The sequence below is a fragment of the Erpetoichthys calabaricus genome, chromosome 2 (genome assembly GCF_900747795.2).
Source record: "Erpetoichthys calabaricus chromosome 2, fErpCal1.3, whole genome shotgun sequence".
Taxonomy (NCBI): Eukaryota; Metazoa; Chordata; class Cladistia; order Polypteriformes; family Polypteridae; genus Erpetoichthys; species Erpetoichthys calabaricus.
This window is the reverse complement of record NC_041395.2, coordinates 76,908,945-76,936,419: the sequence shown is the minus strand read 5'-3', so window position 1 is coordinate 76,936,419 and position 27,475 is coordinate 76,908,945. Positions and strand designations below refer to the sequence as shown.

At 42.5% G+C, this 27,475-nt stretch overlaps 1 long non-coding RNA gene across 1 annotated transcript; it reads left to right on the top strand.

Moving 5' to 3' along the window:
* The first annotated feature begins 15,297 nt into the window (after window positions 1-15,297).
* LOC127526680 (uncharacterized) lies at window positions 15,298-26,740 on the top strand. The gene is made up of 2 exons (XR_007934112.1): window positions 15,298-15,499; window positions 26,386-26,740. It is a non-coding gene; the product is annotated as an uncharacterized LOC127526680 (long non-coding RNA).
* Window positions 26,741-27,475: the final 735 nt, after the last annotated feature.

The following is a 27,475-nucleotide window of genomic DNA, read 5'->3' as shown; positions in this document are numbered from 1 at the left end:
GTACCTGCTATCTCGTCCTTGAGGCCATTACCCAAAGTTCATGACCGTAGGTGAAGGTAGGGACATAGATCAACTCAGCTCAGCTCCTTCTTCACCATTATGGATCAGTACTGCATTTTCTCCCCCTATCCACCTGTCAATCTCACCATCCCTTATCTGCTCACTCATGAATAAAACCTCGAGGAACTTAAACTCTTCAGGTTGAGACAGTAACTCACCTCTGACTTGGAGAGGAAAGTCCACCTTTTTCCTATTGAAGACCATGCCATCATATTTGGAGGTTGGAATCCTCATCCCTGCCGCTTCACACTCGTTTGCACACGATCCCTGTGCATGTTGGAGTTCTCAGCTCGATGAAGCCAACAGGACTATATCATCTGCAAAAAGCAGTGGCACAGTTCTAAGGCCACTGAACTGGACATCCTCCCCTCCATTGATGCGTTTTGGTATCCTTTCCATGAAAATCATAGACAGGATAGGAGACAAAGCATAGCCCTAGCAGAGTCCCACATCCACTGAGAATTATGCAGATGTTCTTCTGAGTATGAAGACACAGCTTTCACTGCAAGTATATGGGACTTAATAGCTTTTATTAGGGGCCCCGAAACCCCATACTCTCCCAGCAACCCTCACAGAATCTCTCCAGGAACACAGTTATACTGTGAATCAATCCACTCATTTATGGCCATCATTTCTCTCTATTATAAGAAAAAATCCTGGGGCGAGACAAAACTTTTTCAGAGAGATAATTTCTCATGAGACGAGATTTTGTACCAAAAGATTTAACCATGCTCACAGTCCACTCACCTCTCATTCATGTAAATCCTATTGTCAGAGCTAACACATGGAAATTATTACTCAGTGAAATAACGGAACAGCGAAAAGAGATTGAATGTATGGAACATAGGTGTTATAACAGAAGTATGTAGATATTGTTCGGCTTTAAAGTTTAAGTTGGAGACTTGTAGATCGTCTAATTCGTGTTGCTATCAGGGAAAAGTAGTGTTACTTCCCAATGAAGACACGTATCTGCGAGAAATAAAGGATTTGTTATTTGGTGAAAGTGAAATCCACAAACACTACAGGCAAAATATCCGAATCTACAATAATCTGTTCGAGTTCGCATCATTCAATTTTCAAAACGTAGAATTACATGATTCAGGACCATACGCTATGAGAATCTGTGGTCCCGCAATAATTAAAGCTACTACAAGTTTAATTTCAAAGAAACCACAATTCGGTCAGGTTTATATTTATGATCACGGAGAACATAGAATCAAAACAGTTAAATGATCGGCTGTATTAGAAATTCTACCGCCAATAATGGATAACAAATCCATATGTCCAAAAGTATTGCACTTTACACGAAATTTATCTGAAAAACATGGACAAAGAAGTTTTCTTGGATTTCTATATGAATACAAAAGATCATGCTCGCATATATAATAAATCAAGATGTGACGAATTGTCAGCGATGTTTTGAAAAACAGAGATATCAAAGACAGAGTTGATATTCATGTTTATCCAAAAGTACAGCACAATTCATCGCAAGCAGCAGATCCGGGACATGATGAGCGTGTAGGGCCCACATGGGGGTTGGCGAGAGAAGCGAGAAGGGGGCAGAGCCCCCTAGTGATACAAAAATCATACAGCACTGCATACAATGAAGATTAAAAAAACAAAAGGCATCCTAGGAGATTGCTTCTCTCCTAGGGATTGCGATCGTTTTTAAAAATCTAATTACAGAGCTCAGTTTTACTTCTGCAAGAGGTATTACATTTATTTCTTCTTTTTTTAAAAAATTTGATGAAATAAATATTTAGTTTGTTAACTATTTTTTGCTCATTTTCAATGGGTCTTCCCTACACATATTTGAATTTTTGATTTTTGTTATACAGCCTTTTACTGACGAGGTGTACTCATTTTTTTCTTTGTTAGGTGTCCCCCAGCCCCCCAGTTACCAATTTTGTTGAGATTAAGCATACTTATTCTTCCAAGAAATTTGTTGAGACAGCTCAATTTTCATTCAAAGTTCTCAAACAGACCCCGTTGAATGAAGTTTTAAAACTTCAAAATTTCCCATTGGGAAAGCATTGGTGAATTTGCAAACCCGTCCATTTTAACACATTCTGTGCATTTCAGCTAAGAATTAGTTTCATTTATACCCTGGGAGCAGTTCGCAGAACTTGTATATTTTGCATATTTTCTTCTTTAGCTAATCTGGCAGCCAAATGGACGCCCAGTGCAAGTGAGTCAGACGCCGGGCAGAGCGCACATGCGCAGACAGCTCACACAGCGGTGCTCTTCTCCTGCTGCTTTAGGTAAATTAACAGAGTAAAAAGAAAGTCACTTCTCTGGAAATTAATAAAAGGGGAAAGCAATTATGTAAGCATAAATAGGTCTGAAATGATTGCATAATATTATCTGTAGATTACTGTAAATAACCAACATTATCAAGCTGCAGCTAAATGGTGTTTGAACTAATTAATGACATGAGAAAGGCATAGCTGTCCTTACTGATATGAACACAGGACAGGTTTAAAAATGGACAGTGGCTTAGGAAAGTAGGAGGCTTCAGTGGCTGATCCTTCAGTCCCAGGTGTACAAAAACAATTACAACAAGCCCATCGTGTACCCTTTGTATTCCCATTATACAATAAATCAGTTTGGCTCCAAGTTTTTACTTATTTATATAATCTTAAAGGATTGCTGTGTTTTAACTAATATTAATAGCTAGATGGGAAACTTATTTTAGTTCCTGGTCTCCTTTAATAGGTTAACTATTATTATTTTTATTATTATTAATATTGATACTGATTTTTTTGCCAGTATCATTTTGCATTAATGGATATTTTCCAATTGCTAATTATTGGATACTACTCTATTAAGTAAACTTTCAAAAATGTTATGTTTAAGAAAATTGAACAACGTTTAGTCACAGACCCTCCACTGCTAACACACATCAATCGATGCCATTTTCACATTTACTGCGTATGAAAGCCATTGAGCCACCAGAAGCCTATCTGTGCTCCATTATAAAGTGCTGCAGGTAGTTAAAAGCAGCATTTTATTGTTGTTAGTACTTTTGAAAGTGACTCTATTTAATAAACAAAAATTTAATAACTGGCTCTTGCATGAAGTAAAATGTGAAATGCTCCAACTTTCACCTGAACGCACATGTGTGTTCATTGTTGAACACATTCATCTTTCTGTTTTCCTTTCTTTCACTCCAGTTACCATATTTTTTAAGTTTAATTTATTCATTTGGTACTTTTTTGATGCCTACTTGCACTTTTCAGTATTACTGTCACTTGTGGCTTTGAAAGGTCCCATCTGTGGTCTTAGGTTCTTTGTCAGGTAATGACAAGCATTGTGCTTAGTTACTGTCAGAACTGTCTGCTAATTTTTATCTAACATTTTGTATTTTGTTGATCTTGATTTTGACTCTCTGCACGGTATACACAATTTATCTCTGTTTTCTTCTGTGGTTTTCTAATCTCCTGATCCTAATAATATATGCTTCACTTTTCTGGTCACAATAATTTCAAAGTTAACCATATTGTGTTTACTGTTGCTCACAGGATCAATTGTTTCTTTTACTCAGCTTCCTCACATCCCTTTATTGAAATGAATGGATGAAGTGTGAAATACAAATAAAAGGGAAGCCCTTGACACTTTTCAATACGAAAGCAGTACAAGCACCTAAAGGCTTGATATGTCTGAGGAAACAGTCTATGCATAATGATGGCTGGGGTATTCTGAGCCACTTAAAACATATCGCCAGATAGTTTCCTTCAGGCTGGCTTGTTCACTGCTTGTAGTTTGATAATGGATCAGAATAAAAAATTCTGACATGTTTCAAGAACTGCTTTTTTTTTGTAAATTAATACCCAAAATGAAATTGGGATGTCCCAATGGAAATACGTGAACTACTGTTCTTACCACTCTAATCTTAAAACTGAAAATTTGAATAACAAATCTGTTGATTTTTTTTAATGTAAAGCAGTTTTAAGACATTGGTAAATTATTATTCAATTTGGAATCAAAAATGATCGTAACTCAACTCAGTTCTGTTCAGTTCATGTTTTGTATAGCGCCCTTCACTGAGTGTAGGCAAAGAGCACTGTGACAAGTCCTCAAGTGAAAAGCTCGTATAAATACAAGTAAAAATATTCCAAATTACTAAATACAGAAATGGTACAAATAAAGACAGATTTGTTTAAATATACTGAAAAACAAAATAGTTTTAAACTAAACATAAATGGAAACATACAGCATTGGTGTATTAATTAATTAATTATTGAACTATGGCCAGTGGACACCAGAGGAGAGGACTTCCCATCAGCAGTGTCCCTGAAGAAAATTGGCCATTGGGGGTTTCACAGTGAGTTATAAAAGGGAAAGTCAAAAGACAAAGTCATACGCAGTCACAGACCTGGGGGGTTTGGCCAACTGGACATCCAACCCCTTCTGGGCATTCTACAGTAGGCTATGTGCTGGCGATGACCCCACTTGATGGGAGAATCTTTCAAACTGATGGTTCCAAGGCTCCCAGTATCATTTCCAATGTCAGGACAACAGCTTGGCAGTACAGTGTCACATCAAGATACAGAGAAGAGAAATAGATTGTCACACACATGCACTTAGAAGGCAGTCAACAAGCCCGGAGGTGAGTGAAATATCGCAAGACAAGGGGTTGATATATGGTATTAACGCCTCTCTCTCTTTCTCTCTCGACAGACAAAAAGTAGAAATATAATGTACCTTCCATATTTCCGGGTTCCCAAGATGGCTGCCAAGCGCCACTTCCACATGTGATTCCTGATGATGATGTCACTTCCGGCGTCCTCGCCATGATGTCACTTCCGGCCCCACCTCAATGATGTCACTTCCAGTATCACGTCACTTCCAGCACCCAATGATGATGTCACTTCCGTCTGACAGCTGTGATGTCATCTCCTGCCAACTCATTTCCATCACCCATTTTTTCCTCAGTAGAAAACAACATCTTATCGAATGCATCTTTGTCAATTGCTGTAAAAGTATTTTGATCCAAATTATTGCCTTTTTTGCACTTATTGTCCATTGGACATTATACGGGGACAGTCCCCAACTCTTTTCCATCGTTGTGGAGTTCTATTTATATCACAATATATATTTTACATTTACATTTATTTGCTTGTCAGATGCTTTTATCCAAAGCAACATACAAAAGAGGTAAACATAATCAAGCAGCATTGGGCTCAGCTCATACATTTACAACCATAGATTACAATCACTAAAGCAATTAAACTTAAACAAATTAACGATGAATATAAAATATCACAGAGTAAAGTTGTTTTTTTTTCATCAATTCAACAGATGTTGACAGAACAGATGGGTCTTCTTAAATACATTCAGGGAGGCAGCAGTACAGATGGAGGTGGGCAGCCAGTTCCACCAACTAGTAACTACACAGGAAAAGAGTCTGGATTGAGACTTGATACCATGCCGATGTGGCATCAACAGATGGTGTTCCCTGGCAGACCTGAGTGGGCAAGAAGGAGTATAGCACCTCACCAATGTCTCCATTTACTCAGGTGCTAACACACTGACTACTCTGTAAGCAAGCATCAGGGATATGAACTTAATGTTTGCTGCTACAGGGAGCCAATGTAGAGAACTGAAGACAAGAGTCACATGTGTTTGTCTCGGCTGTTTATATACAAGACGGGCTGCTGCATTCTGGACCATCTGCAGTGGCATGATGGCACATGTGGGTACTCCTGCCAGAAGTGAGCTGCAGTAGTCCACATGCAACAAGACCAGAACCTGGACCAGAAGATGTGCTGCATACTCTGTCAGATCAGGTCTGATCTTGGCGATGTTGTATAGTGTGAACCTGCATGAATGAGAAACAGTACAGATGTGGTCAGAAAAAGATAGCTGCTCATTAATCACCACCCCAAGGTTAACTTGGCAGGTGTAAGCACCAGTGAGCAAAGGTGTACAGAGATGGAGAGTTGAGCAGACTAGCTGGCCAGAATGACAAGAAGCTCTAACAAGTTAACTGGAAGATACAAATGTAAACTTTACAAAATGAGTTCATATAAAGACACATTTGTTGAAATTGACAGGAAACAAAGTAGTTTGAAACTGATCAATAAAAATGGAAGCCAATAATATCTATCCATCAAGTATTTGCTGAACTATGTCAGTTGACAACAGAGAAGAGGAAAACAAAACTTCCAGTCAGCATTTTTTTTGCACCCACAATCAGTTATAACAGAGGAAGTCAAAAACAGACACAGTGCTGAAGACCTCAGACCGTGTGATTTATTAGTAAGAAACAATAAAGAAACACTGAATCAAAGAGTCCATCCCAACACTGTCTTGCATCATGCAGTATCTCACAACACAGAGAAGAACATACAGCAGTGATGTGTAGTGAATGGAGACACTGGTTGTTTTGCACTTGTCTTGGTCTCTGAACGAACGTACTCATACAATGACATTTTCGAGACATGCACAGTGTGTGCTGCATTTTAGATTGCATTCTGTGACAGACCATGGTTATCATCTTAACTTCACTTAAATAGCTCCTGTCTTCAAAAAATAGCCTATCAGGAAATGGTTATGACAACAACTGGCCAATGACTGAATTGGTAGCTGACACCATTGATTGGTTCACTCTGACTGAGTGATTATGACCATCAAACACACGGACTGATTGAATGAACCAGTATGCCCCTACTGATCTGGAGAACCATTGCAAGTTCATTCACAAACTGCAGGCAGTTGACTTGCAGTACAGTTGTAGTGAGGCTACATAATAGTAGGTATTTTTTGTGTTTGTGCTGAGTCGCGTTTTGTTCACATCGCCCCGTGTGTGTGTGGAAGTAAATGTTGTCCCCGGAAAATAAACAGGGAAGGACGATGCGGGGAGACCGAGACCCCAAGACCGGAATTTCCTGTTTCCACAACCACTGCCATCCGGGATATTTGTTATTTCAACAAGAAGAGCGAAGAAGAGTGAGGAGAAAGAAGGAGAAAGGAGCTCGAGAGGAGATCGAGAGGAGAAAGGAGCCAGGAGCCACTTTTCGCATTCATTTTCCAAATCATCACTTACGTTGATTGCACAATTTCACTGCTTGCTTTTTTCATTATCAGGAAGATCATCACGACAGCCAGTGCAGAGAAACCCCGGGATTTGGATTTCAATCAGCCATTGCTGAGGACTTGCATGGTGAGATCGTTTTGCATTTTCGGGAAGGAGCAAAATATCACTTCAGCCAGTATTCAATTATTGCAGGACTTTAATAACTTTGGACTCATATATCACATACATTTCAACTGCCATTTGTTTTGATTTATGTTTGTGTTTCGTGTTGTGTATGTATTCATTTATTCTTTAGGGGCAAGGGAGGGCCTTGTATTTTTTTTATCACTGTATATTTGTGTGCTTGGGGTAAATAGGAAATATATATAATTTTTCACTGGTGTCTTTGGGATAGGGGGAATTGTGTACACATATATAATATTGAGTATTTGTCTGTCCTTGTATATATACAGTCATATGAAAAAGTTTGGGAACCCCTCTTAATTCTTTGAATTTTTGTTTATCTTTGGCTGAGCTTTCAAAGTAGCAACTTCCTTTTAATATATGACATGCCTTATGGAAACAGTAGTATTTCAGCAGTGACATTAAGTTTATTGGATTAACAGAAAATATGCAATATGCATCATAACAAAATTAAACAGGTGCATAAATTTGGGTAACTTCAACTTTGTGACTGATGCTTGAACATTATCCTGAAGAATTTGTTGATATTGGGTTGAATTCATTCGACCATCAACTTTAACAAGGGCCCCAGTGCCTGAACTAGCCACACAGCCCCACAGCATGATGAAACCTCCACCAAATTTGACAGTAGGTAGCAGGTGTTTTTTTTGGAATGCGGTGTTCTTCTTCCGCCATGCAAAGTGCTTTTTGTTATGACTAAATAACTCAATTTTTGTCTCATCAATCCAAAGCACTTTGTTCCAAAATGAATCTGGCTTGTCTAAATGAGCATTTGCAAACAACAAGCGACTCTGTTTGTGGCGTGAGTGCAGAAAGGGCTTCTTTCTCATCACCCTGCCATACAGATATTCTTTGTGCAAATTGCGCTGAATTGTAGAACGATGTACAGATACACCATCTGCAGCAAGATAATCTTGCAGGGTTGTCTGTAACCATTCTCATAATCCTGTGCATATGCCGCTCCTGTATTTTTCCTGGCCTGCCAGACCTGCTGCGTTTAACAGCAACTGTGCCTTTGGCCTTCCATTTCCTGATTACATTCCTTACAGATAGATAGATAGATAGATAGATAGATAGATAGATAGATAGATAGATAGATAGATAGATAGATAGATAGATAGATAGATAGATAGATAGATAGATAGATAGATAGATAGATAGATAGATAGATAGATAGATAGATAGATAGATAGATAGATAGATACTTTATTAATCCCAGGGGGAAATTCACATACTCCAGCAGCAAAAAATATTAAATTAAAGAGTAATAAAAAATGCAGGTAAAAAACAGACAATAACTTGAATAATGTTCAACGTTTACCCCCTCTGGTGGAATTGAAGAGTCGCATAGTTTGGGGGAGGAATGATCTTCTCAGTCTGTCAGTGGAGCAGGACAGTGACAGCAGTCTGTCGCTGAAACTGCTCCTCTGTCTGGAGATGACACTGTTTAATGGATGTAGTGGATTCTCCATAATTGATAGGAGCCTGCTGAGTGCCCGTTGCTCTGCTACGGATGTCAAACCATCCAGCTCTATGCCAACAATAGAGCCTGCCTTCCTCACCAGTTTGTCCAGGCGTGAGGCATCCTTCTTCTTAATGCTGCCTCCCCAGCACACCACTGCGTAGAAGAGGGTGCTCGCCACAACTGTCTGATAGAACATCTGCAGCATCTTACTGCAGATGTTGAAGGATGCCAGTCTTCTAAGGAAGTACAGGCGGCTCTGTCCTTTCTTGCACAGAGAATCAGTATTGGCAGTCCAGTCCAATTTATCGTCCAGCTGCACTCCCAGATATTTATAGGTCTGCACCCTCTGCACACAGTCACCTCTGATGATCACGGGGTCCATGAGGGGCCTGGGTCTCCTAAAATCCACCACCAGTTCCTTGGTTTTGCTGGTGTTCAGTTGTAGGTTGTTTAAGTCGCACCATTTAACAAAGTCCTTGATGAGGTTTCTATACTCCTCCTCCTGCCCACTCCTGATGCAGCCCACGATAGCAGTGTCGTCAGCAAACTTTTGCACGTGGCAGGACTCCGAGTTATATTGGAAGTCCGATGTATATAGGCTGAACAGGACCGGAAAAAGTACAGTCCCCTGCGGCGCTCCTGTGTTGCTGACCACAATGTCAGATCTGCAATTCCCGAGACGCACATACTGAGGTCTGTTTGTAAGATAGTCCACGATCCATGCCACCAGGTATCAATCTACTCCCATCTCTGTCAGCTTGTCTCTAAGGAGCAGAGGTTGGATGGTGTTGAAGGCGCTAGAGAAGTCTAGAAACATAATTCTTACAGCGCCACTGCCTCTGTCCAAGTGGGAGAGGGATCGATGTAGCATATAGATGATGGCATCTTCCGCTCCCACCTTCTCCTGGTATGCGAACTGCAGAGGGTCGAGGGCGTGTTGGACCTGTGGCCTCAGGTGGTGAAGCAGCAGCCGCTCCATGGTCTTCATCACGTGTGATGTTAGAGCGACAGGCCGGAAGTCATTCAGCTCACCAGGACGTGATACCTTTGGGACTGGGGTGATGCAAGATGTTTTCCAAAGCCTCGGGACTTTCCCCTGTTTCAGGCTCAGGTTGAAGATGCGCTGTAGAGGACCCCCCAGCTCCGATGCACAGACCTTCAGCAGTCGTGGCGATACTCCATCTGGACCTGCTGCTTTGCTGGCACGAAGTTTCCTCAGCTCTCTGCTCACTTGCGCTGCTGTAATTGTGGGTGGGGATGTCTCTCCTATGTTGGTATCAGCAGAAGGATGGGTGGAGGGTGCAGTACTCCGAGGTGAGAGTGGGTTAGGGTGGTCAAACCTGTTAAAGAAGATGTTCATTTCGTTTGCTCTCTTCACGTCTCTCTCGATGGTGGTACCCTGCTTCGAGCTGCAGCCAGTGATGATCTTCATCCCATCCCACACTTCCTTCATGCTGTTGTTCTGCAACTTCTGCTCCAGCTTTCTCCTGTACTGCTCCTTCGCTGCCCTGAGCTAGACTCGGAGTTCCTTCTGCACGCGCTTGAGGTCATGCTGATCACTGTCTTTAAAGGCCCTTTTTTTCTGGTTCAAAAGGCCCTTGATGTCACTTGTAATCCATGGCTTGTTGTTAGCATAGCAGCGTACTGTTCTTACTGGAACTAAAGTGTCCATACAGAAGTTGATGTAGTCAGTAGTGCAGTCAATAACCTCCTCAATGTTCTCACTATGTGATCCCTGCAGGATATCCCAGTCTGTAGTTCCAAAACATTCTCTCAGAGTACTCTCAGCCTTCGGGGTCCACTTCCTGAATGATCGTGTGGTTGTAGGTAGGACTCTCACTTTTGGTTTGTAGTTAGGCTGAAGCAGAACCAGGTTATGATCTCCTTTCCCAAGCGCAGGCAGCGGGGTGGCACTGTATGCGTCTTTAACGTTTGCATACAGTAAATCAATAGTCTTATTTCCCCGGGTGTTGCAGTCCACATACTGGGAGAATGCAGGTAATGTTTTGTCCAGCGTCACATGGTTAAAGTCTCCAGCGATTAGCACAAGCGCCTCAGGGTGCTGCGTTTGTAACTTAGCAACAGCGGAATGGATGATGTCACTCGCTGACTCCACGTCCGCCCGAGGAGGTATGTACACGATGACAACAATGACATGTCCAAACTCTCTGGGCAAGTAATAGGGACGCAGACTTACGGCCAACAGTTCGATGTCCCTGCAGCAAGTGGAGATTTTGACTTTAACATGTCCAGAGTGACACCACCGTGTATTAACATAGAGAGCGAGTCCTCCTCCTTTGTGCTTCCCACAGGTACTTGCGTCTCTGTCCGCTCTAACTGTGCTAAACCCGGGTAGCTCCACATTAGCATCTGGTATGGTGTTAGTTAGCCACGTTTCGCAGAAACACAACAAACTGCATTCTCTGTAGGTTCTGACATTTTTCACCAGCGCAGCCAGTTCGTCGATCTTATTTGAGATTGAGTTCACAGTCCCCAGAATAACAGAAGACACCGAAGGCTTAAAACACCACTTTCTCGCAAGCCGCTTCATTTTTAGTTTAGTGCCGGCTCTGCTGCCACGATACCGCCTTCTTACCATCCATCCATCCATTTTCCAACCCGCTGAATCCGAACACAGGGTCACGGGGGTCTGCAGGAGCCAATCCCAGCCAACACAGGGCACAAGGCAGGGAACCAATCCTGGGCAGGGTGCCAACCCACCGCAGCCGCCTTCTTACCTCGTCAGGTAAATAGGGAACCACACCGGCACTGGCATTTGTTCTCAGCGCTCGAAGTTGAGTACTTGAATAGGCGAGTCTCGGCGTGTAAAAATCCATGCCCACGTTGCAAAAGTAAGTGTGTCCAGGGAACAAATCCACATAAAATAAAGTGGTAGGAGTGATCAATAAATAAAAATAGAAAAATAAAAGTAGAAAAATACACATACACATATAGTCATACACGGAGCTGCTGAAAAGGCTGCCACTCTCGGCGGCGCCGGATGTAATCGTCTCTCAGTTGAAACTGATAGTTTAAACCTCTGAGATAGCTTTCTGTAGCCTTCCCCTAAGCCATGATACTGAACAATCTTTGTTTTCAGATCTTTTGAGTTGCTTTGAGGATCCCATGCAGTCACTCTTCAGAGGAGAGTCAAAGGGAAGCACAACTTGCAACTGACCACCTTAAATACCTTTTCTCGTGATTGGACACACCTGTCTATGAAGTTCAAGGCTTAACGAGCTAATCCAACCAATTTGGTGTTGCAAGTAATCATTATTGAGCAGTTACATACATTCAAATCAGCAAAATGACAAGGGGACTCAAAGTTTTGCACAGCCAGTTTTTCACATTTGATTTAATTTCATACAACTAAATACTGCTTCACTAAAAATCTTTGTTTGGAAAATACTGCAGTACTCAGATGTTCCTAGGAAAAGAAAGACATAACACTGTTATCTTTTTTGTTGAAAGTAGAGTAAATTATTATGCAGGCTAAGAGGGGTTCACAAACTTTTTCATATGACTATCTATCTATATATATATATATATCGTTCACTTCCAATATATTTGCACTTGATTTTACATCTCTGATTTGCATTGCCTGTTATTTCGTTGCTTGTGGAAAAAGGACTGTTTGTAAGGAGTACGGCTTGTTCTTATCTGGAGAATCCTCAGGTTAGCCAAATTAGTACTCTTGGTTGTGTAGTTGTCGGTCTGGGTAAAGGGCTCGGCCGTTACACAGTACAATGAATCAGTTCACCGAAAAAATCAGCTTGTGTGCCGAATGGAGGAATGAACTGAATGCACATTTCTCGCAGTACATTGAATCTCAGTTCAGTTCATTGATGATAAATATATGTAGGGGAGATTGCACCAGAAAGGTTGGGATATAAAAGAAGGAAACTGTGGGAGATCGAAGGGGATGATTCAGAGAAGGATCGAGAGTGACAGCCAGGAGGGTGTGGGTAATTTTTTGGTTTGTGGAAGGTTGAATAAGGTAGAACTACACCTGCTGTGTATCCCATCTGCATTTGTGCAAAAAACACAAAAACAGACAGACTGTAGGATGCATTAGAAAGCCATCTAATATTGCTAATATGTTAAATTGCTAATATTTTTACGGAGCTACTGTATATTTCTAAATGTACAATTATAATATACCAGTAACGGCACACTGCACACTAACGTGCAGTGAATACACTTGACCTGAGCATTCCTAGTTTTCATCCTCTTTCTCTGTACGTTTGCCATTCGTTTTCTCAGAGGTTGATGCGCTTGCTGCTTCCTGAGCAGCTCTTCTGTTCTCCACCCTAGCGGCCCACTTCTCTTCTTTCGTCAGCATCTCTTCACATTAAAACTGATTAAGTCAGTGTTTGTGTTTCAATTACTTAGTATGTTTTCCTTAATTTTTCACTTAAGCTGGCACTTAAGTCTTCAATCTACTTCAAGAATGATTTAAGATATGAAGAGGTAGGGGAATTGACAGTGAAGGTGGTAGTGATGAGAATGGTGCCCGTATGCATGTGCCGCATGGCTGCCCTGCTGGCTGCTGCCGAGAGTTGATTCTACAATAAAGTAAAATGAAAACAAAAAGAGGAATAACCTTGCAGGTCAATCATCACCCTGAAAGCGGATAGTGGATGTCACGTAGTATATGTGTACCAAATTTCAGGTCAATAGATCAAACGATTTGCGAGCTACAGGTGATTTAAAATCCTGGACAGACAAATGAATAGCCACGGTAGCGTATTATATATAAAGATAACAAAATAAAATATAATAAAACAACTAATTATAATATGAACAATACAACTTTATTAGCCTACTTTTTAAGTGTAGCATGTGCCTATACTATGCTGTTAGCATATTGAACTTCGTCATACATCATCTACCCCACTTGATTTATGTAGGTTACATTCTAGCTTAATCCAAAACTGAAATCAGCTTTATTTAGTCAGAAAAGATGTAAGAACTAACATGTTGTGTTTCTTTCACCATCTAGGCTGTAAGAATGTTTACTTATTTGATTATTATTATGTGTGAATTATTTATCTTGGTGCTTGCTTTTTATATTGTTTGGTGGTTAAAATTGTTACACTCTTACACTATTCTAGATTTTATACTAGAATATTGCTTGTTGTTGTTTTTGAAGTGAACGAATCAGTGATTCAAAGATTTGAATCATTTTGGCGAACTGAACGAAATGAATCAAATCACTAAAAAAGAATCATTTTGCACCTCTCTAACATAACCCCTGTGGCACCCGGATAGGGCTCATGCCCTGCCAGGACGCCCAGGAAGACAGTAGGAGGGCTCATTCCTCCTCCAGACCGTGAGGGGGCGTCCGCCCTGGTTGTATTGGGGGCCACGGGTACAGGGCTTGGAAGCCCAACCCTGCAGTGGCCCGTGGTCACCGCCAGGGGGCGTTCCCCTGCCTGAAGGACCCTGGACCCCAGTACTTCCGCCACACCAGGAAGTGCTGGGGGGAAGAAGAGAGGGAACACCTGGAGTGCTTCCGGGAGGACAGCTGGCATTTCCGCCACACTGGGGCGGTGTACACCTGGAACACATCTGGGTACAGATAAAAGGGGCTGCCTCCATACATTCAATGGCTGGAGTTGGGTGGAAGCAGGACACAGTGCAAGAAAGAGAGAAGGAGGCGGTCCGAAGAGGCAGAGTGGTTGGCCTGGACTTTGAGGAAAATTGGGGTTTGTGGCACTTATGGACATTTGTACGTAATAGGTATTGTAAATAAACGTGTGTTGGGTGACATGAGTGTGTCTGCCTGTCTGTGTCCAAGCCAGTCTCCATATTGGCATCCCAGATGAGACGATCCGCCTGTTTCAAGGCGGGGAATCCCAGAAAAAAATAATTTTGTGGACGGCTCGGCACAGCAGGTGCACCCACACAAGTGCCGCGGGAGCGGCGTGCCTACAACCCCGCGGAAAAATCTTGCTTCACGGATCGTCAGCGGACCGCGGTCACGAGGTTCTCTCCTGGTGCGGTGAAACATCGACGGTCCTTACCTAAATGCAGCATGCTCCAGGGAGCGTGCCATTGCGGAAGGCGCCCGGGATGGCGCGGTGTCGAGAGAGGCCATGCCGGGGACGTTTCCCCGGACAGACAGGACCCGTGAGGTGAGTGCCCTGCTTGTCGGCAACAGGCCCTGTGGGGCCACGTGTGTTCTGTGTTTAGCAGGCAGGGGCTGCCCGGATCCTTGTCGGTGGCAGACTCGCACTGGTCTGCGGGGCTTCCAAGAAGCCGCAGCAGCAGCAGAGGCTGCGGAGAGGGAGACGCTGCAACCCAAAGAGCCAGCTTGTCACTGCACTAGGAGGCGAAGAGCCAAAATGGCCACGGACCAGATGTCCCTCCCCGTGACAGGCACGGGATTGGTTGGTGTGTCTTATGTACCCGCCAATGACTGTAGAGAGGCGGGACCAAGGAATGCCAGTCTCATGCCGGGGTGAGACCCGATTAGGCCGGAGGAGGAGGCCCACAGGAAGTAGTCGAAGCAAGGGGCTGATAGACAGGTAGGCTCTGCTGCTCCAGCTGACTTCCTGTCTTTGCCAGTAGTTCTGCGTGTCTTGGAGTAGTTCCTTCAGGCTGCAGCACCGCTGTTACAGATGCTCAGTGCGCTCTGTGCAGACCTGCAGGAGCTGGAGGTGAAGGCGGGCGCGTCATCACAGACGCTGCATGCTGAGGTGGAAGGACGCGTCGCTGGATCCTTTGGCCGGAGTCGTACGGTGGGGAAGGTAAGTAAAACCGACCCCGTACAGCATAAAGGAGAGCCCACTGAAATTGGCCGTGATCCAAACGAACGATATCGAGTAGAGGGATCTCCGACAGCGGATGCGGCAGTGCAGGCTGTTCGCGAGGTGAGGGGAGCAACATCGAGAGGGCAGGCAGGACAGGGGCTGATGAGTGCCCTGGGTCCTAGCGCCCGACGCCCCGAGCCTGCGACAGTCTCCCGTTGTTCTGTATGGACACAGACGGGCTTGGATCTGTGCGTTTCCATGCACAGACACAGACCGTCGGGGCGTCCAAGAGTGATAGGAGGAATCGAGGGGTGAATGCCGGTTCCTCCGATAGAAAGGGACATGCAGCTGGGTGCGCATGTCCAGAGAAGGGCCGTTCTCTGCGGAAGCAGAGGGAAGTTCCAGTGCCGGCGGAGGAGACGACAGTGCGAGTGGACCCATCAGATACAAACAGATGGGCAGGGAACCTGCGGAGGAGGTGCCGAACAGGCAAGTCGCGGGGTGCCGATAGGAGGGGAGAACGCTGCCAGTGCGCGGCACAGAGGGACATCAGGTGGAGGCGTCCAGGCAGCACTTCTGCCCCTCTTTCTGTTTTAGTTGCAGGAACGGACCCCGGATGCGCAGTAGGGCCTGCTTCGTTGGGGACCTGCCCTCCCAGGATGGACTGCTGCACTGGAGGACTCTTCACTGGCGATGTGGCAGCCCCGCGACCGGCGGAGACAACGAAGGCGCGAGCAGTGCAGCACAAAGGGGCGCGAAGACCTCGGAGGGGGTGCCGAAAAAACGAGTTCCAGGGTGCTGGATTGGACCCTGGACAAATAGTAGGACCCACTTCGGGGCTGTGTCGTTCAGACCGACATGTCTTCACTGGCGATGGGGCACTGTGGCACCCGGACGGGGCTCATGCCCGGCCGGGACGCCCAGGAAGACAGTAGGAGGGCTCATTCCTCCTCCAGACTGCAAGGGGGTGTCCGCCCTGGTTGTATTGGGGGCCACGGGTACAGGGCTTGGAAGCCCAACTCTGTAGGGCCCCGTTGTCACCGCCAGGGGGCGTCCCCCTGCATGAAGAACCCTGGACCCCAGTACTTCCGCCACACCAGGAAGTGCTGAGGGGAAGAAGAGAGGGAACACCGGGAGTACTTCCGGGAGGACAGCATTTCCGCCACACTGGGGTGTGTCCGCGGAATTGCCGGTGTACACCTGGAACACATCCGGGTACAGATAAAAGGGGCCGCCTCCCTCCATTCAATGGCTGGAGTCGGGTGGAAGCAGGATAAGGTACAAGAAAGAGAGAAGGAGGCAGAGTGGTTGGCCTGGACTTTGGGGAAGATTGGGGTTTGTGGCATTTATGGACATTTGTACATAATAGGTATTGTAAATAAACATGTGTTGGGTGACATGAGTGTGTCTGCCTGTCTATGTCCGAGCCAGTCTCCACACCCCTCAAAATAGCCATGTGGATGCAACCCGGTATATACAGCATGCGCATGTTTAGTTGTTATTTGACCGAACATTAGAAGGTAGAAGACTCATGGTCTAAGTGCCTTTACTGTGGTAAGATTGCTTGTGTCAGATGTGTTGGTTCAGCCATCTCTGAAACAGCTACCCTTCTGAGATTTCAACACCCTTTGTTCTCCAGAGTTTGCAGAGAAAAGTGTGAAAAACAACAAAAAAATAAATAAAAAAAACAACTTCCTTTGAGTATCGTAAAAAAGAAAGGTCAATGGCCAGAATTGTTCAAGCTAACAAGAAGGCTACAAATACACAAGTGTGTTGTAGGATGCACTCTACAGACAGACATACAAAACACAGGGTAAAATCACCAAGAAGATATTTAATTGCTTTTCTTCTTTTAGTAGTGCCCTGAAGCACCTCCACCACCATATACAGGCAAAGCAATAACAATACAGCAAATCCACACAAATCTCTCCTCCATTCCTCCCAGTAAGTTTTGTCCTACTACTTCAGAACTCTGGCTTGCTTGCTGGGTCTCCAGCAGGCCTTTATATAGTCCTTGACCTGGAAGTGCTTCTCCTCTTCCATTCACGTGACTTGCCAGCACTTCCGGGTCAGATGGAGAACTTGCTTTTTTCTTCAGCCCGCAAGTACTTCAGGGCGTCTGTCCCTGTGACTTGATAGTACTTTCTGGCTATGGAAAAGATATGAGTCCCCAGGTCCCCTGGCAGCGTCTCCTGGCGGCACCCACGGTATCCAGCAGCGCTGAGAAGCCGAACTTCAAATCCCATGGTGCCCTGCAGGAATCCGGGGCACCGCTAGGCTGCAGGGAACTTGCCATCTGGCATCTTGGGGGAGGCAGTGTCCCACAGTAGCTGCCTTCCCCCATCCTTCTCTACTTTGGGCGTCCTGGTCGGGTTGAGCAGCTGGCCATCCGCCACAGTGTATTTACAACAGCAGTGTGCAGAGGAGAGTGTCTTAGAACCCTTCAAGAATTGAGGATTACTAGTTGTGTTGCCAATAGCAGACACTTACACAGACAACATGGTGGCCGTGTTAGCACCACTGGTTCACAGCTCTAGAGTTCTGAATTTAATAGGAGGTCTTTGGTGTGGTTAATGGGCGAGGCTAATTTGGCCCTGTATGCGCATCACTGTGCTCCACAAAGGACTACATGCCATACAGGTTTGGGTCCTTTCTTGTGCCCAGTACTGGCAGTATAAGCTCTGCCTTGCTGCAACAAGTAAATCTGCTTTGAGGAGGTCTGGGAAAAGTATGGATTGAAATAAAATTAAAAAAAACATTCATCCCCCTCTATTGTAGATGTCTAAAACAAGCATATTATCGTTCCATTTTATTAAATTCACACAGCATGACTCTGCCTGGCCTGGCCAGTTGTGGGACCATAATCTAAACATGTTTTACTTGTATACTCTTAGATGAACACTCTTTGCTATGTCCTTTGAAATTTCCTTTTCCTTCCTAAGGGCTGTCATTGCCATTTTTTGGTTTGTTTAAAGCATCCTGCCCTAGAGACCATAGCTTGAAATGATTCACCTAACAGAAGAGTCTGACTCACCACGATCAATACACCATTCACTCCTGAGAGGATTGATGAGATTTGTTCAATTCATCATTTGTTTCAGTTGTAACAAAGTTATTCCCTTTACAAATTGCTCTAGGGGAGTGATTACCAGGAATGGTGCTATATTAATTACTTTTACTAGGAAGAAAACCGGCAGCTGAATGACCATAGAAGCATCTTCTTCTCGGTGCAGGAGTTAAGGTAACTGTCTGCCATCAACAACAGCAGCACTTCGGGTTTCAAAATTAATGAAGAAACATTATTTAATTCTTGCTTCATCCAGGATTGGTTTCTGCCTTATGCCCAGTGCTAACAGGACAAGCTCATATCTATGCGACCCTGAAATTGATTAAGTGGCTTCAATAACTGATGGATGGACAAAGTAATTGGACTCTGGGAATAGTTCTTACCTTGAAGCTGGTGCTGCTAGTTTGGGCTCTCATTCTGCAAGATCCTTCACTGGAATAAGCAGATACAGATGAATGAATGAATGAATACAGTCAAATGAAAAAGTTTGGGAACCCTCTTAATTCTTTGAATTTTTATTTATCATTGGCTTAGCTTTCAAAGTAGCAACTTCCTTTTAATATATGACATGCCTTATGGAAACAGTAGTATTTCAGCAGTGACATTAAGTTTATTGGATTAACGGAAAATATGCAATATATGCATCATAACAAAATTAGACAGGTGCATAAATTTGCGCACCCCAACAGAGATATTACATCAATACTTAGCTGAGCCTCCTTTTGCAAATATAACTGCCTCTAGACGCCTCCTATAGCCTTTGATGAGTGTCTGGATTCTGGATGGAGGTATTTTTGACCATTTTTTCATACAAAATCTCTCCAATTCAGTTAAATTTGATGGCTGCCGAGCATGGACAGCCTGCTTCAAATCATCCTAAAGATTTTTGATGATATTCAAGTCAGGGGACTGTGACGGCCATTCCAGAACATTGTACTTTTTCCTCTGCATGAATGCCTTTGTAGATTTCGTGTTTTGGGTCATTGTCCTGTTGGAATATCCAACTGCTGCGTAACTTCAATTTTGTGACTGATGCTTGAACATTATCCTGAAGAATTTGTTGATATTGGGTTGAATTTATCCGACCCTCGACTCTAACAAGGGCCCCAGTGTCTGAACTAGCCACACAGCATGATGGAACCTCCACCAAATTTGACAGTAGGTAGCAGGTGTTTTTCTTGGAATGCGGTGTTCTTCTTCCATTATGCAAAGCACTTTTTGTTATGACCAAATAACTCAATTTTTGTCTCATCAGTCCATAGCACTTTGTTCCAAAATGAATCTGGCTTGTCTAAATGAGCATTTGCATACAACAAGTGACTCTGTTTGTAGCGTGAATGCAGAAAGGGCTTTTCTCATCACCCTGCCATACAGATGTTCTTTGTACAAATTGCGCTGAATTGTAGAACGATGTACAGATACACCATCTGCAGCAAGATGTTCTTGCAGGCCTTTGGAGGTGATCTGTGGGTTGTCTGTAACCATTCTCACAATCCTGCGCATATGCCGCTCCTGTATTTTTCTTGGCCTGCCAGACCTTGGTTTAACCGCAACTGCCTGTGGCCTTCCATTTCCTGATTCCATTCCTTACAGTTGAAACTGACAGTTTAAACCTCTGAGATAGCTTTCTGTAGCCTTCCCCTAAACCATGATACTGAACAATCTTTGTTTTCAGATCTTTTGAGAGTTGCTTTGAGGATCCCATGCTGTCACTCTTCAGAGGAGAGTCAAAGGGAAGCACAACTTGCAACTGAGCACCTTAAATACCTTTTCTCATGATAGGACACACCTGTCTATGAAGTTCAAGGCTTAATGAGCTAATCCAACCAATTTGGTGTTGTACAGTATGTAATCAGTATTGAACAGTTAAATGCATTCAAATCAGCAAAATTACAAGGGGACCCAAATTTTTGCACAGCCAGCTTTTCACATTTGATTTAATTTCATACAACTAAACACTGCTTCACTAAAAATCTTTGTTTGGAAAACACCCCAGTACTTTGATGTTCCTAGGAAGTGAAAGACATACCACTGTTATCCTTTTTGTTGAAAGTAAATTTTTATCCAAGCTGTGAGGGATTCCCAAGCTTTTTCATATGACTGTAAGTAAGACTAACGTCCACAGTGTAAGGTAAAAAGGTGATTAAGCCAATTTACCTAGGAATGAAAAAAGGTGTTTAAACTTAAGCTGTTTTGAAGATGAAAACTACTGAGAAAGTATGAAAAAAGAGAAGTAAAATGGGCACTAACATGAGTACACCACGGAAAAGCTAAAGTCTTGTGTGGCTTTTACAGTGAAAATGATTCCTGGTCCAGTTGGTCTATGACATTCTATCCTGCACCATCAACCTCTACTGTTGGGGCATGGCAGAAAGCACCAGGCTGCCCTATCTATGCCAAAAAAGAGGATCCCTGGAGCACATTCTAAACTGTTGCCCAAAGACCCTGGGAGAAGGATGTTACCTCTGGTGCCATGACCAGTTGCCCAAGGCAGTTATGGGTGCCATATGCACAAGATTTGAAAACAGTAAAGAGATCCAGGCAACCAAGTAGATCATCGGGTTTGTGAAGGGAGGGGAGAAGCCACCATCATAGCAAAGTAATCCACGTGGGATACCTGGGAGCGCAGCTCAGGTTACCATTTGCCATCATAGTAACCATCCTCAAGCCAAACATTGTTTTGATGTCTTCAACAAGGCAAGTGGTCATGCTGGAACTGACTGTCCCCTGGGAGGACCAAATGGAGAAGGCAAACAGTTGCCATGCTCAATGTGAGCCAATCAACTTAGGCTGCAGAGGCTTTGATGGTCAGTTCTTACACTGGACCCTCAAGTACCTAGGCATTACAGGCCTGCACATGATGAAGGCCATCAAGAGCATCATGGAAATGTGTCTAGAGCAGGCCATCCACAAAAACTAAATGATCATGCAAGAAGACAACTAATGGGGGAGGTCACAAAGAGGCCTATGAGAACTGAAGGAGTTACAAGCTACAGCTGCTGAGACTGGCGAGACTGTGCAGACAGCAACTGTTGCCCTGGTGCTTCACAAGTCGCAGCTTTATAGGAGGGCAGTAAAGAGAAAGCCACCATTAAAAAAAATAAAAACAAAAAACACATGTCATCTCAGCTACAGTTTGCCAGAAGGCACACAGGAGACTCCAAAGTCAGCTGGAAGAAGTTTCTATGGTCTGATGAGCCAAAACTGACGTAAGCTGAACACTGTACATTATCAAAGACACACCATCCCCACCGTTAAACATGCTGGGTGGTGACAGCATTAGACTGTAGGAATGCTTCTCTGCAGCAGATGCTGGAAAACTTTGGAGTGTACAAAAGTTAAAGGAATGCAGGAAAATACAGAAATCCTGAAAGCTGATTCAGTCTGCAAGAAACCTCTACCTTGGGAAAAGATTTGTGTACCAACAAGACAATGATCTCACGCATAAAGCCAAATCTACACAGGGATAACTTACAGACAAAAATGTTAATATGCTGGAATTGCAGAGTTGGAGTCATTAGTTTTAGGTTAAACTGTTTTATGTTTTCACGCAAGTAAACAGAGAAATCTGATCCTTATTTCACTGCTATAAAAAAAGAATAAAGTGGCCTAACAAAATGACATTGAAGGATAGTAACTTGAAATAGGATTACAGAACATGAAACCAAACTATAGTTAAGTGCAAATGATAATTCACTGGAAAGAAGCATTACAGGTCCAGCATTACATAATAATGTGAATGATAGCCTAATGTTGTTAACTATACATGGCAGTGGTAACACCACCACGTAACACCAAGATCAAAACAGCTTCCAGGACATCCCATCAAATTCAGTCCAATGGATGGCTGAAAGACACTCAAAGAAGTCTCCAAGAGGCACAAGGAGCAACCAAAGAATTTAAAGTCATCCCTGTGAGTGATTGTGTGTGTGACTGAGTGCTGCAGTGGATGTATAACATATCCAGGGTTGGATCCAGTCTTGTGTCCGGTGTTGCAAGGGCACATTCCAGACTCACAAAAACCTAAACTGGAATGCGTGATTTTTGAATTGTTATGCTATGCTTGCAACACACAATGCCAAGATTCATGAATCAACTGTCATAAACAGAATATACAAATGAGATATAAAAATCAGGAAAGAAAAAGTTACTGTTCTCAAAAAGAACAAACACTACAATATATGGCCAAAAGTTTGCAGACACCTGACTATCACACCTATACAAGCTTCTTGGACATCCCATTTCAAAACCGTAGGACAGCTTTCCACAAGATGCTGGAGTGTTTCTGTGGGAATCTGTGTGCCCATTCAGCCAAACCAGGATTTGCGAGGTCAGGCACTGATGCTGGACAAGAATAACTAGCTTGCAATCGGTGGTCCAATTAATCAAAAAGTTGTTCAATAATGTTGAGGTCATGGATCTGTGCAGGCCAATTGAGTTCCTCCACACAAAACTCAGCAAACCCTATGTTATGGAAATGGCTTTTTTACAGGGGCACAGATAAAATGGGACAGAAAAGGGCCTTCGCCAAAGTGTTGCCACAAAGTTAGATGTGCACAAATGTCTAACATGTCATTATATGCAATAGCATTAACAGCACCCTTAACTGGAACCAAGGCTCCTTGCCCAAACTTTGAAAAGGAGGCACTACACAGTTTGGAACATAGCATTCTCTTGGCATCTACCCATCCAGACAGTTAAGCAAGATTCATCACTTTTTTCAGACTCCAATGGCAGCATGCTTTACACCGCTACAGCCGACATTTGGCATTGCACATGGTGATCTCAGGCTTGCATGCAGTGACTCGGCCATGGAAATCAATTTTATGAAGCTCCAGACGCAGTTCTTGTGCAGACGTTGCTTCCAGAGGCAGTTTAGAACTCTGTGGTGATACAAAAGAGGATTGGTGATTTCCACGTTATGTGGTTTAGCACTCAAGAGCCACCTGCTGTGAGTTTGGGTGGACTACCACTTCATAGCTGAACCGTTACCATTTCTAGTTGCTTCCACATCTTTATAATAGCACTTAAAAGTTGACTGAGGCAGAGCTAGCACAAAAGAGGTTTCACATACTGAGTGGTAGCATCCTATAACAGTTCCACAGTTACAGTCACAGCTCTTCCGTACAACCCAAACTACTGCCAATGTTTGTCAATGGAGATTGCACAGCCACATGCTTGATTTTACAGACCTGCTAACAACTGGTATGGCTGAAAACCCAGTAATTCACAGGACTATCCACATACTTTTGGCCATACAGTGTAAATGTGCAGATAAAGTTTAGTCGAATTAGTCTTAACATAAAGCAACATTACTGGATCGATTAGCTTCAGACAGTCAAATCAAATTTGGAGTTATTTTACCTCAATACCAGATGTCATGTTTGGTGTAAACAAAACTGCCACCAAGCTGAAGAAACACGTTTCATACATAAAGCATGGTGTTAGACCATTGAGGTTTGCAGTGGCTTTGCTAACAATTCCTCATCAATGAATTCCACAATTAATCAGAAAACAGAACTTGAAGCCACTTAAAGCAGAAAGAATAGAACTTATAAGACAAGATATAAAACACTATCAAAACCAGAATGGCTCAAAAGAAGAAATGTACAAGTCAAAAGTCATGCCTAAATCTTACTGAACTTCCACAGTGTAGTGGATCTAAAGTTACAGTTTCACAAATCTTTGAGTTGCTCATAAATGTAATTGAATGTAAGGCTTAATTGTCCTTTTATTCCATTATTTGCTTTAATCATAAATTTATCCTGGATGATACTTAAAAAGAAAACAGCGAAATTTAAGTTAAACATTTAAAGCTATAGCAAAAATACTAATTTTATAATTTCTTTAATTCATCATTTTCTGAGAAGTTTGCTCGATTAATTATATCCAAATACTGACAGTTTGTGAGGAACAGGGCAGACACAAATGCAAATGACAGTGAATGCTAAAATGGAGCAGCTACTTCAATGCCACAATCACATGTGGGTTAATTAGTAAGAAAAGGTCTAAAACAGTAGATTTCTCAAGTTCATTCCTGTGGACCATCATAACTTCAAGTGCCCATCCCATTCAACTTCTTTTAACAGGACTCCTGACTGCATTAAGTAAACTGTAGTTTCTCCAATTTGACAACTCAATCCAGAAATTACCAAATAAGCATTCTAAATGTGTATTACAATGTAGCAAACATTTGTGTTTGTTACACTGAGGTTTCTTACTAAATAGGACACTGTATACCACCGGAGTAAGTATCTGGCGTGCTAATTGATAGTATTCTTGACATAGTAAACTCATCATTTGATACGGGGGTTTTCCCAGACTGTCTTAAGACTGCTGTAGTTAAACCCCTGCTCAAGAAAAATAATCTCGACTCCTCTGCTTTTGAAAATAGTACACCTATTTCTAATCTGCATTTCTTAAATAAAATCCTTGAGAAGGCAGCCATAATGCAGCTAAATGACCACCTCAATAAGCATGCTATTCTTGATAAGTTTCAGTCGGGTTTAAGAACAAATCACAGTACAGAAACTGCACTCCTTAAAGTAGTAAATGAGTTGCAGGTAAATGTAGACAGAGGCCGTTTATCTGTTGTCATCCTCCTAGATCTGAGTGCCACTTTTGGTATCATTGAGCACAATATGTTTAGAAATCACCTTAGTCAATGGGCGGGCCTCTCTGACAGTGTCTTAAATTGGTTTGAGTCCTATCTGGCAGGTACAAAATTCTCTGTTAGTTGTGGTAATTATACTTCAAAGACACAATATTGTATATAGTGTTCCACAAGGCTCTATCCTGGGTCCACTGCTCTTTCGATCTACATGCTTCCATTAGGTCAGATTATCTCAAGGCATAACGTGAGCTACCACAGCTATGCTGATGACACACAACTGTATTTATCAATAGTGCCTGATGACCCTGACTCTCTTGATTCACTGATACAATGTCTTATTTGTGTTTCTGAATGGATGAGTAGTAATTTTCTCAAACTAAATAAGGAGAAAACAGAAATTTTAGTGATTGGCAAAAATGGATATAATGAGGGTATTAGAAATAAAATTGATCCATTAGGATTAAAAGTCAAGATGGAGGTAAAGAATTTAGCGGTAATTATTGCCTCTGACCTAAAATTTAAATCATATATTAATCAGATTACTAGGACAGCACTTTTTCACTTAAGAAATATAGCAAATGTTAGAACTCTTATAACATTGCAAGATGCTGAGAAACTAGTTCACGCTTTTGTATTCAATCAGTTAGATTACTGTAACGCACTTCTCTCAGGACTACCCAAAAAAGACATCAATCGATTGCAACGAGTGCAGAATGCAGTTGTTAGAATCTTAACTAGGACAAGAAAATCTGAGCACATCTCTCCAATTCTGATGTCACTACATTGGTTACCTGCGCCATTTAGAATTGACTTTAAAATACTGCCTATGGTTTACAAAGCCTTAAATAATCTCGCTCCATCCGATATTTCAGAATGTCTCTCACCTTACACTCCAAACCGTAACCTTAGATCTTCAAATGAGTGTCTGCTTATAATTCCAAGAGCTAAATTTAAAAGAAGTGGTGAGGCAGATTTCTGCTGTTATGCACCAAAAATATGAAATAGCTTACCAATAGAAATTCACCAGGCTAATACAGTGGAGCATTTTAAAAACCTGCTTAAAAACACATTACTTTAACATGGCTTTCTCATAGCTTCATTTTAGTTTAACCCTGATATTCTGTATATGCATTTAATTATCATTATCATTCATGATGGATCCGAAATCCATACTAACCCCTACTTTCTCTGTTCTTTTTCCAGTTTTCTGTGGTGGCGATTTGCACCACCACCACCCAATCAAAGCACCGTGCAGTCCCTACATTGATGGATTGAAGACCAGATATCCACATGGCCATCATCATCAAGTTCTTCCATGTGAATCCTGAAAACCATAAGGACTGATTGAGATTATTCATGTTAGGTAGAATGCCTAGAGGGGGCTGGGCGGTTTTTTTGTCCTGTCCATAAGACCTTACTTTTTTCTATGTTAATTAGTATTGCCTAATTTTATTTTTATATGTTGTCTTTTTTCTCTTTCTTCATCCTGTAAAGCACTTTGAGCTACATCATTTGTATGAAAATGTGCTATATAAATAAATATTGTTGTTGTTGCTGATGTTGCACTGTCACCAACTGTATTTGGATACAATTAAAGGAACAAATACCACACAAAAAAATTAATTAAAAAAGAATCAAGTTAGTAATTTAAAGTTATGGCAATATACATATTTCTGAATTTAAAATAAAACATCAACAATTCTAGCTAATTACACAATAACATTAAAAGGAAGTAGGAATGACCCACTTGTGAAATTGGTCGGAAGGAAAACAGCAGATGCAATGGGCATCCTGGGATCGAACCTGAGAAGCTTTACTATAGTGCAAATTGAAGTGGCACTGTACATGCACGAACTGACCTCTAAGAAATACAAAAATATTCCTCTGCCAAAGTGGGCAACAGTGGGTTCAGAGGTGGTGGGTACATCAGATTTTTCTAAACCATTAAATTGCATGTTTTTTTTTTCCTGCAATATACATTTATGCATAGCGGTAAGATTTGCTGACTTGTAATCAAGAGTCCCCGGTTCGAACCCGACTCACTCCTGTATTTATTCCTCACAGGTGGCACAGTGGTAGTGCTGCTGTTTTGCACTAAGGAGATTGTGGGTTCGCTTCCTGGGTCCTCCCTGTGCAGAGAGCGCTTTGAGTAGTGAGAAAAGCGTTATATAAATGTAAAGAAAGAATTATTAAAGAATTAAGCATACCCTTTCAGTGTTATTTGTTATATTAGGTCTTTGTATTCTATTGACATCACAATGACAGATTAGCAATAATAAAATTTAATTGTTCT